The sequence below is a fragment of the Apis florea genome, unplaced genomic scaffold (assembly GCF_048593485.1).
Source record: "Apis florea isolate Af1SG1 unplaced genomic scaffold, ASM4859348v1 contig_2293_pilon, whole genome shotgun sequence".
Lineage (NCBI taxonomy): Eukaryota > Metazoa > Arthropoda > Insecta > Hymenoptera > Apidae > Apis > Apis florea.
The window spans coordinates 6,219,856-6,230,530 of record NW_028256554.1 but is presented as its reverse complement, the minus strand read 5'-3'; the positions used below and the strand labels follow the sequence as shown (position 1 = coordinate 6,230,530).

The 10,675-nt window shown below is 34.3% G+C and overlaps 1 long non-coding RNA gene across 3 annotated transcripts in view; it reads right to left on the bottom strand.

The window, feature by feature from the left end:
• The window catches only part of LOC100864671 (uncharacterized), a 339,885-nt gene that overhangs the window by 116,701 nt on the left and 212,509 nt on the right, over positions 1–10,675 (bottom strand). The gene's annotated exons all lie outside the window — the stretch shown is intronic.

The window sequence follows — 10,675 nt, the reverse complement described above, 5'->3', positions numbered from 1 at the left end:
CTAACCTCTTTCCACCATTATTACTATTTTCTTCCCAATACAAATAATATATTCGATTAACTCTAACACTTTGGAGACAAGAATGAGAAAATTTAACCACTTTACTTCTAAATACCGTTACTTTTTAAATCGTTACTTTTTAAAATGAAAAATATTTTTGGCGATTGATTACGTTACATCACAATAATTTAGCCAAAGGAAGTAGTCTCTGTACGCACTCCAGTCCTTATTTGTTTAAATACCATCACTACTTTTACTCCACTCTCCTCGACAAAGTAAATTCTGAATGAATATTTCTGAGCCAATTCTGATTATGCTCCTACACACAATTTAACCGGAAAACAAAGGGACACCCTGTATACGCGAGTCGCGTATCGGAGGAACGAGTTGGGGTAAGGATAATGGGCCACGGGGGACAAAAGGGCGGCGGAGAAAGGGCGCGCGGGAAATAATATGAAATCCGAGGCTGTGGGCCGCGTCAGATGAGAGAAATAAGAAGAGGCACGGCCTGGAAACGAGGATGGCGGAAAATACGCGAGGACCAGATGACGAAGCGCAAAAACGAACGAGGAAATTACGACGAACGAGGGAGGAGACGGTGGATGACAACGCGAGAGGAGGAGAAGGAGGAGGAAGAGGAAGAAGAAGAAGTTATGGGGGACGAGAAAGGAATGAAATATGAAAGGCACGCGAGCGAGGCTTGAAGAGTATCGAATGTGCGCGCCAATTCGTGGCGGTTTCCGGTGCGTTACCGATGGTGGAGGAGAATGATGGAGGAAAGGTGAGCGAAATTTGTGGATGTGAAGGGATGAGAAGTGGCGAGGTTAGATTAGAAACAAAAGTGTGACGAGATTGGAAATTAAAAGGAGGTACAGTTTGGGAATATTTTCTTGAAGAGAAGAAGAGTTTATGATGCATGGATTAATAGTGCGTATGAATTAAAATAAAATGGAAGTTATAGTTTGAGTAATGGAGTATATTGTATTATACTCTATGAATAATAGAATAATGAAAAGTTGTTGAAAATTAATTTCAATACAATTTTCTTGATAATTAAAAATAATCATCATAATAATATCAAGGATACTACAAGGATTAATGTAAAATTGATTATGAAATTAGAGATTAAAAAAAAATCTCTTGTTTCTTCTCGTATCATTAAATATAAATTGGAGTATTCAGCAAATAGGAAATGAAACGAGGGAGCAGAAATACAGTAGAAGGAAAGGAAGTATCGAGCAGAAAGGGAAACAGATCGGATGAACGAATAAACCAAATAACGACTTCCGTATCGATTTACAATTTTTTCCATTTTCCTTTACCTTCCTTCCTTCCTTCTTTTCCACTGTTCCTCCCGTTTTTTAGACTTCTTGTTCGATCTTTCCTTCCTTTTCATTCCTTTCACGTTCGACAAACGAGGTTGGGATGCATTAGTGGTGTCCAATTACAGAGCCGCAATGCACCCTGCCTCAGACACGTTATTTCCACGAAGACGCGCCGTTCAAAAAGAAAGTAGAAACTAAGCTAAAATTCTTTCCCTCTCTTTTTTGGCAGGGAGGCGGAATTTGTTAAATTTGTACGAAAGTTTCGAAGTTCAAATAACAAGCCATTCATCGATTTTTAACTTCGAACTTCGTCACAAGAATCACTTTAAAGGAAACAACGTTTAAAGGAAAGAAAATTTGGAAGAAAAAAATATGAAAGTAAAATTTAACATCGAAAAGATATTTAAAATAAGTAAAAAAAATTTACTCCAAATTTATTTGTTTTTTCATCATCTTCTTGTAGTTAATTGACAAAAGAAAAAATCAAATATTTCGGAACCAGTCGAAATTTATTATACCAGAAACGATCTCTACGAGCATCGTTAATCGAGAATTGAAATCGGATAATCCACCCTCCCAGAAACAACGTAAACTCTCTGTCGTCGGTATTACAACGAACGTTCACGTGTCACTATCTATTCCGTTGTTTTATCACGACAGTTATGCCACGCTGTATCGTTCGGTTAACGAGTTGCGATCGAATTTGCGACAATATCGGTAAATTATTATTCAAAATGCAACGAATCGGCAGGCGAATCAATCGGTGAACGGTCAGGCCCGATATGTTTGCTCTGAGAAAAGTTGAAACGACCTCAATTTGTACACTGCACGAACATTTTTCGTTTCGTCACCGATCGAAAGTGCATGGCGGAAAATTGATTTTTCGAACGTGATTTATCAAAGTTTGGAAATAATGTATCGCAGAAAAGTTGGGGAACAATGATATATGAGTCGAAGTAATTTTGAAACGCTACTAAAAATCAATTTAATGGACGAAAGAAAGTTGTAAAGAATTGGATTTTTCTTGCGTGAGAAAAAAGAAAAGAAATTGACGTTTGTTAAGTTTTCTTTTTTTTTTTTTTTTTTTTTTTAATCAAACATTAAGAATATTTAATTAATAATAACACGTCAACTATATGAGGGAAGAATATGTATATATATATGTATATATTTTTGTTAGGTATTTTCAAAGTAGAGTGTACACGCAGTGACAATGCAATCCTCTGTATCATTTTCAAAATGACACCGTAGAGATAAACATTTCACTGAACATTTCAGACACGTTTCTAGTATGCTCTCTGCTCCAACAACTGAACAGAACTCGACTATGTTGCACTTGTAAACCCAACTCTGCTTTTTTTCTATGAGTAAACAAACTTGCATTTTTGAAACATGGACATGGCCATAAATTTTGATCAATAGTTTTCGATATTCTTTTTTTAATTTTTGGCTATTCCACTTTATTGATTTATATTTTATTTTTGTCTATAAAGATATTTCAAGTTAAATTTTATACACGTATTTTGTGATATATTAATAGAGAATCAATTAATTGATATATTTAATGTAGGATTACAAAATAAGCTTGATTAATTTCTTTTTTGAAATTTGGTATTGAAATCTGATTTCGTTTTATGAATTTTAGTATTAGCATGTCGCATGTGAACCATTCGCAGATGTATGTAGATAATTTCCGGTCATATTTCACGGAAGAGTATCAAGGATCTGGCGCAGAATACCAACTTACAATCACAGAATGTGGTTAAAGCCATATGTGGTGTGGTAGAAAATATAGAATATTCGTTAAATTAAACGCTGTCGAGGATCACATAAATCCAGAAATTACTTTTGAATAGTTTTGAATGGCTGATATCATTACAAAATTGTATTCATTAAAATTATCATTTAAATACAACTTTTACTAATTCTTTTAAACAAAAGTTAATCTCATCGTGCAGCTTGATCTTATTCTCTTCCTTTCATTTTTAAATTCAACGTGATTGAATTTTTATAACCATGTAATCATAATTGCAAAGATTTTTTTACAACTTAATATAAATATAATAAAAACTTAACCCTCCAATTTCAACAAAAGTTTACAATAATTTCCCATTACACGACAAATGTCACTAATGTCAAAAATAATATAACAAGAAACAATTTTCTTCTAAAAACTTATTTATTCCATCCCTCGTGAAAATTTCTACACGAGATAACATTAACAGAATCTTAGTGAACTAAACGAGTATTTCTCTTATCGCGTTCTCGACAACGTCAAAGACTTGCAAATATTTTCCCAGCAATTTCAGCCGAAATTTGCGAGAACAATAATCGTCTCTTATCTAGCCGGAAGTCAAACCGTAGAAAGGGACCGGGATATCCCTTAAAATCATTTTCAAACATTTTCTTAAAATTTTTCCTCCTCATTTTTATCCATTTCTTCCATTCCAATTCTATTCAGAATTGTAATTTGTTGCGCGAGAATCTTTCATTTTCTTTTTTTTTTTTGTGCACAAGTCAGCCATGTATTCAGCCATTTCACGGTCAATTTTTTCCATTGATGGAAAAATTTTTCTTCTCAGAGAAAGGAAAAAAGTTGGTCGTGCGTTTCACATTTCACGGTCAAATTGAGAATGAAGAAAAACGTCTATTCCCTAAAGGGAGGATAATTATCGTTATCGTGTACGTGTCTTCTTCTTGTGCATTGGTGGTCGTCTTTTTAGAAGGGAAAAAGAAAAAAAAAAAAAACCAGTGCCAGAGAACGCGCCGTTTCCCGAGACAATGGCGGCTACCTATGAATTCAAATTACCGTCTACAGGCGGCTAGAATTTTTAATTAAAAAGCAACGCGGACGGCTACGAACTGGCCGCTGCCCGATGCCCGGGGTTAACGAGCATGAAATAACGAGTGTGACGCCGTGTGAAAAGTGAAGGTGCCGTCGTTCTTTTTACCCCCGCCCTCTCAATTCTTCTTTTCATGCTCTAAAGTTTTCCCTTTCTTTTCTTTCTCCCCCTCCCCGCCCTCCTTCCCGTTCTTACTTCTCTTATTTCGTTCTCGTTGGATTGGCGGGCAAATGCGGCCCCGAGAGGTGTCGAGTGAGCTTGCTTTGACGAGGAGGATAGAATTTGGAAGCAAGAGATTACGTATGTATGACGATTAACCGTGATTCGTGAAATTAATTAATAATGTAAAATATTATTTCTCATCTTTATTAATTACGTGTGATGAATGTATAATACGTGATTGGATGCTGAGAATATGAAAATGTAAAATTTTGTATGTTGCATTTATACAATTTATACGATAATTGCCTCAAGATATAGAATCGTATAATGTTAAATTTTCAAGTTTCTTCAATGAAATTCTCCGTATAATTAAAGATACTAGATATCGGGGCAAGTAATTGTTACTTTATAACTTTTCCAAACACATTTCCATGAAACAAGCTGCTGTCATGATGAAACTGAAACTTCCTTGCGATCGTTTCAAAGTCTTCGTTCATCCTCGTCATGCAATGTTCCTTCTCTAAAGTTCATAAAGTTAAATAAAATAGGCAGAATTCGAGTGCGTACAATACATAAGACACGAATTTGAACTTATACTCGAGTGATGTAAAAAAGTAAAGTCAACGAGAATTTTTATCAACAATATTTCACAACGATGTAATAATTAATTTTCGTTAGCAAAAAGCAATTTATAGAATCAAATTAAATTAATTTTCGTAATCCAATAAAAGTTTGCGTCTAATTTATAAAATATTGTAAACAAAAGTAAAGTAAGCATTATGAATTATAACAAAATGTCTTCTAATTTAATAATAATAATAAAACCTTCACTACGCTAGTCCTCATTCACCCTCTCCAATCGGAAATTAGATTACGTTTCGTTCCATTAGGCGTTATTTTAACGCATCCCTAACCACCGACGACAATAACCCGACACTGGAACACTAGTCCCCCGTTACATTTTTCTCCAACGATTTCCTTTCTTTTTTTTTTTTTTTTTTCCCTCCATCGTTTCCTGTTCCATACTCGCATTTCCTACGTACAAAATGGTCGTTTTTCAGCGCGAAACGAGCCCGCTTAGCAAAATGGCCGCTCCAAAGAGCGCGCGTAGCCGTTGAACGAGACGATCGTTCCAAAATGTCTCGATGAATAACGCGAGACAGAATGGACGACCTGATTAACTCGCGCTAACTGCGAGGATTCGTACGATGAAATTTGCATAAAGCTTGAATGCACTGCAGCGACACGCGAACCCTCATGGGATTTCGAGGGAAATGAGTTGAAGTTTTGAGAGTTCTCGTCGCGTGTGGTGAATATCCCCAGTTCTATTGGCTCTGTTTCGCCGCTTGTTGCGCCGAGTTTCGAATTCTTAAAAATGGGCGAGTGGTATATTCTTCGTGGTTTGATTTAAGAGTGGTATTGCATTTGAAGCATGCTTTTTTTTTTTTTGTTTAGTTTGTGAGATTTTTTCTTCGTCCTCTTCGTTGTGCGAAATTATTTGGGAAAAGTGGAGGCGAGAAATGTGACGAATACGTGTAGAAAGCAAAGTGGAATAGAATAAATTTGATAGATAAAAGCCATAATATTAATTTTGTTTAAAAAGTTTGATAGTTTAAAATATTCGATTGATAAAATATTTAGATGGTATAATCTTTATGAGTATTAATTGTTCGTGATTTTTTAATAGTTTGCATGATAATATTTCTGATATGAGATATGTGATAAAATTCATTGGGAGAGTAGGAAAAAATTCATGAATTTTTAAACGTGTCTTCTCGCGATATCGTCAACGATGTATTATATAATTTTCTGTCCGTCAAAGTCAGTATACTATGTGTGTTCAACGGTCAATAGTGATTAAAAATTCTGTTGCTCCACATATTCATTGTGCACAATGAAATTAATTTCTATGAAGTATTTTGAAATTACTTTTTTATACATTGAATAAATTATTTATTTAAAATATTAATTATTTTCTTTTCTCTTTTATTATTACTTCACGAAATGAGAATAAATGAACACAAGTATGGAAGATTGATAGAATTACTAGAAGATTCTGTTATGCATGGAATTAATCCAAACAAAACTCCTCAGCATAGTTAACATCGCGTAATCTATGTAGAATGGATATGATCTCTCAATTAATTGTGGAAAACTCAATTATTCGAAGATTCGATCGAAATTCCTGATCATATCCATATTACAAATTTCAAAAGACAGAATTCCCCTTATAATTTAAAAAATATTTTGTTTCGATAATCCCTTAATTATTTCATCGATATTAACACAATCTTTATACATACGTTTACGTTAATGTAGCACAAATTGTGCATTAATAAATATTTTTCATTATGAAAGTATTTTCAATTTCAACAACACATACATATTCCATATAAAATTAATACGTTAATTATAAATTACATTTCTTATTTAAATATTGAATGACAATATTAATATAAATTTAAAATATATTTCAACAAATTTGTATTCCATTCTCAATGACATTATTTTCATGAAATATCAATTAGAAAATGGTGGACCAATTTATATTTATATATTTTTTATCATTCTGTCACATTTATATATATTTAATTTATCATAGTATTTAACCAAGAGTCTGTCGAACAAATAGAATTAGGAAACGCATTATTTTTATTATTCATCATTGAATTACTTTCTATCAGAGTGGTCTTTAGTCTTTAGTCTTGTCAGACATTAATAATGCTTCTTTTATCATGTTCAGACTCTTTTAAGTAGAGAGTCTAATAGGCTTCGTTGCGGATTTCAATTTAATTAAAACAGGGACGCTTAAGCCGTGTTCACATCGCGTATATTATTAATCTCGAAGTAACTCGACGGAAAAGTTTTATCGTTCGAGTCTTTTACCAGTTTCACACTGATTTATGTCGCAGCACGTCTTCGCAACTTAGAAGGAAAGATTCATTTCGATAATCCCAACCGATTTGTCCCGTGTTTATTATAATAATTTTTGTTCCAGAAAACAAAGTGGATTCACACACTTATTCACTTTTGTTATTATTACGTTAAAGTCATCGAATATTGATTTTTATACAAATAATTCACTCTCAAAAAATTAATCTGTACGGTTTTAAAGAAAAAAAAACGAAAATATTTCCAACATTGATAATATCGCATATCGAATATACTGGATACTACATTAGTATTCGAGTCTGACTTCGACAAGAATGTATGCCAGAAACGTACATATAAATTCTGAATATAAACTCGACTGATTCAAAATATATATACGTGTGCATCGACCTCTATGTAACTTGCGATACAATAAACTAATAATCGAGGATTGATATTAATTTACATTCCAATCTCGTCCAAGTTCAAATTCGATGCCTTCGTAATAATTTGTGACGTAGATATATACGTATCACAAAATATATTTACACGTGAATTGTAGGAATTTACAGTTTATCATATTACTGGATGAATTTACAAAATCTACCTCCAACTATAATTTTCCCCTTTTGTGCATCAATATAATAAATTATCACATATTTGAGATCTTTTTTTAAACTATTAAAAATCACAATCATATAAAAAATAAATTATATTCGTTTCTAATAAGAGACACGCGCAATTAATAAATCCTTCGATTGATTTCAGATCAATTGAAATCCTTTCGAAATCCACTTGCATCCAATAAGATTTATCGCCCCCAATAAAAGACTATCGTGGATTTTGTCTCGTTTACCGTGATTAACGCCCTCAAACGTTCTCTTCCATCGAATCATCGCACCATCGTCCAGCATTATTTAATGCTGACTTACGAATCGGTGTCCAGTTCCGCCGAATCTTGACAAAGTCAGGAACGTTCCCACGAATTTGGGCCCGTGTCGCGATACGATACGGGTCGCGAGTGAACGTTCCACAATGAGCGTGTCTGGTTATCGGGGCGATGATTCATTGCGGTTATCTCGGCGTGCAGCAGTTCCAGAGAGGGCAGGCCGACGTTGCAAGGAAAACCGGGTGCTCGTTCGCGAAGTAGGGCGGAGAAGCTTGTCCCGGTGTCAGAGTCGGGGTTAACCGAATTCAAAATTATTACGGTCCGCCTTAAATCTCTCTCACACGCGCTCTATCTCCACCCCTCTCTCTCTCTCTCTCTCTTCTCTCTCTCACATATATAGACACACGTTTTCTAGTCGTTCTGCAATCAGACAGCGGCGATATCGTTGGAATGGAAACGCGGCAAAAAATGAATAATTTGATACACGGTGTTTGACGTTTGGATGAGTTGGAGATATTTTTTGATCGATAAAAACTATTTCTTTAGAGTTTTCTTTTCGATATTTTAAGATGTTTTGAGATAGGAAGTTGTTGCAAATTGTTTGAAGATGTTTGAATATGTTTTGAGATGTTCAGAGGCTGTTAGAAAATGTTTGAGGATGAGTGCATAGAATTATTTGGAATTGTTTGCAGATGTTTGTAAATGTTCAAAATATTTTACATTTTTAGAATTCAAGATATAAATGGCAAAGTGAAAGCAGAAATTATAATCCAATAGTGTAATTACAAATTCCAAGAAGTTATCGGAGTGAATATATCTCGTTTTTTGATAAAAGTAATTAGTAATGGGAACGACAAAAGATTTTAACGATAAACGAGATGTGTAATGGATCTGTATTTCGAATCTGTTGCACGGTATTATTAGCTAATGTAGAAGTTACTTGTGCACGCTAAGTTTATTTTCCAAATTCACGGTTTCAGCAAAACATAATACGATCGTGTTAAGGAGCTTTGAAATTTTGTCCCTTAATCGTGTTACAGTCAAACGGTCAATGAGAATGGTTAAGCAAAATGTTCCGAAACTAGAGTTTCTCACAAAGCTTACGATTCCTAAGGTATAACCTGATCGATCCAAGCAAATAAAAAAAAAAGTACAAGACCTATTTAAATTAGAAGAGTGTATTAAACAAATTGAAAAGATCTATTTAAAATAATAAAATATTGAAATAGAAACAAATTGTTCTCAAATACACAAATAATATTTCATTGCAACAATTGATATAAATATTGTAACACAGCTTTTATTAAATTATTGAAAAGAAAAATAAAAATAGACACGAACTATTTTAATTTTAATTTTTCAAATCTCCATTTTTCAAAACTATTTCACTTTGCGTGATATATCTACGTCACGCGCGAAAATTAAAAAAAAAAAATCTCTCTCTACACTTTATAAAATATCACATTCTTCGTATTTACAGATATATTAAATATATAATGATATAATAAAATCGCTTGATACATCTTCATGTCTAAATCCTTCTTTTTATCTTCCACACAATGGAATAATAAAAAATTCCGATCCAATTCCAAGTTACCTTGAAGACAATACAATCCTCGTTCATTTAATTTCGACCCAGTTTCAATTTATCTTTTTTCGCACAACGAGCGAAGCCAAAAGAGGCGACATACATTCAAATTCTCCCGCCACGAAATTGCTACGCGTCCGCAACAATGGCCACGATTTAAACAAAACGTTGCAGTGTACACGTTGTACCAGAATCTGAACTCCTTTCCAAAGGAAAAAGATAGAGAGAGAGAGAGAGAGAGAGAGAGAGAGAGAGAGAGAGAAACAAAAAATATAGATATAGAACGAAAGAACTGTGTAAACCGTTCGAACTCTTTCCGTTCTCTTTTCAAACCTCCTGGGAAATTCAATAGGAATAATCCTATAATTGCCTGCCTGTGCTTCCACACGCGCTTGCGGGGATTGTGATACCGTGCGCCGGATTTAAAGTACGGACACGACATACAAACCCACAGGATATTCCTGATACTGATTAAACCTGTTTGTTACGAGCCGGCCTGTCATCTGAAACTGGGAGCTGTCGTACAGCAGAGATAACGTCGAATCATTTTCTCATGCCAGATCGATGACAGACCGTCCGGCTGTGACCAATCAACGCTTGTTAATAACGCTCTTGCCACGTTTATCTAAAACGGGTGGTTGTAGCGACGTTAATAAGTACGATGTATACACTGGCAGGTCGTGTTTGGATCGGAGTATGTCACGATGTGTGTATCTTCATATCGGTCACTTTACAGCTCGGTGTCCAATATAGGGTACATCATTTTCAGAATTCCGGCATATAGGCTTTCGTGAGATGTAGGAATTCGAAGATCGGTCGAGGAATTTTTGGAACTTGTTCAATTTATTCCACGAAATTTTTATTTTTTCTTGGAATAATATTTTTTTCTTCCTTTTGATCATTGTTGGTGAAGATTATTATCTTTTGTTGCTCCTGCGTCTAATTTTTGTTCCTGCGATTTATTTCTTTTACTTTTGCGATTTTATCGCTAATGTTA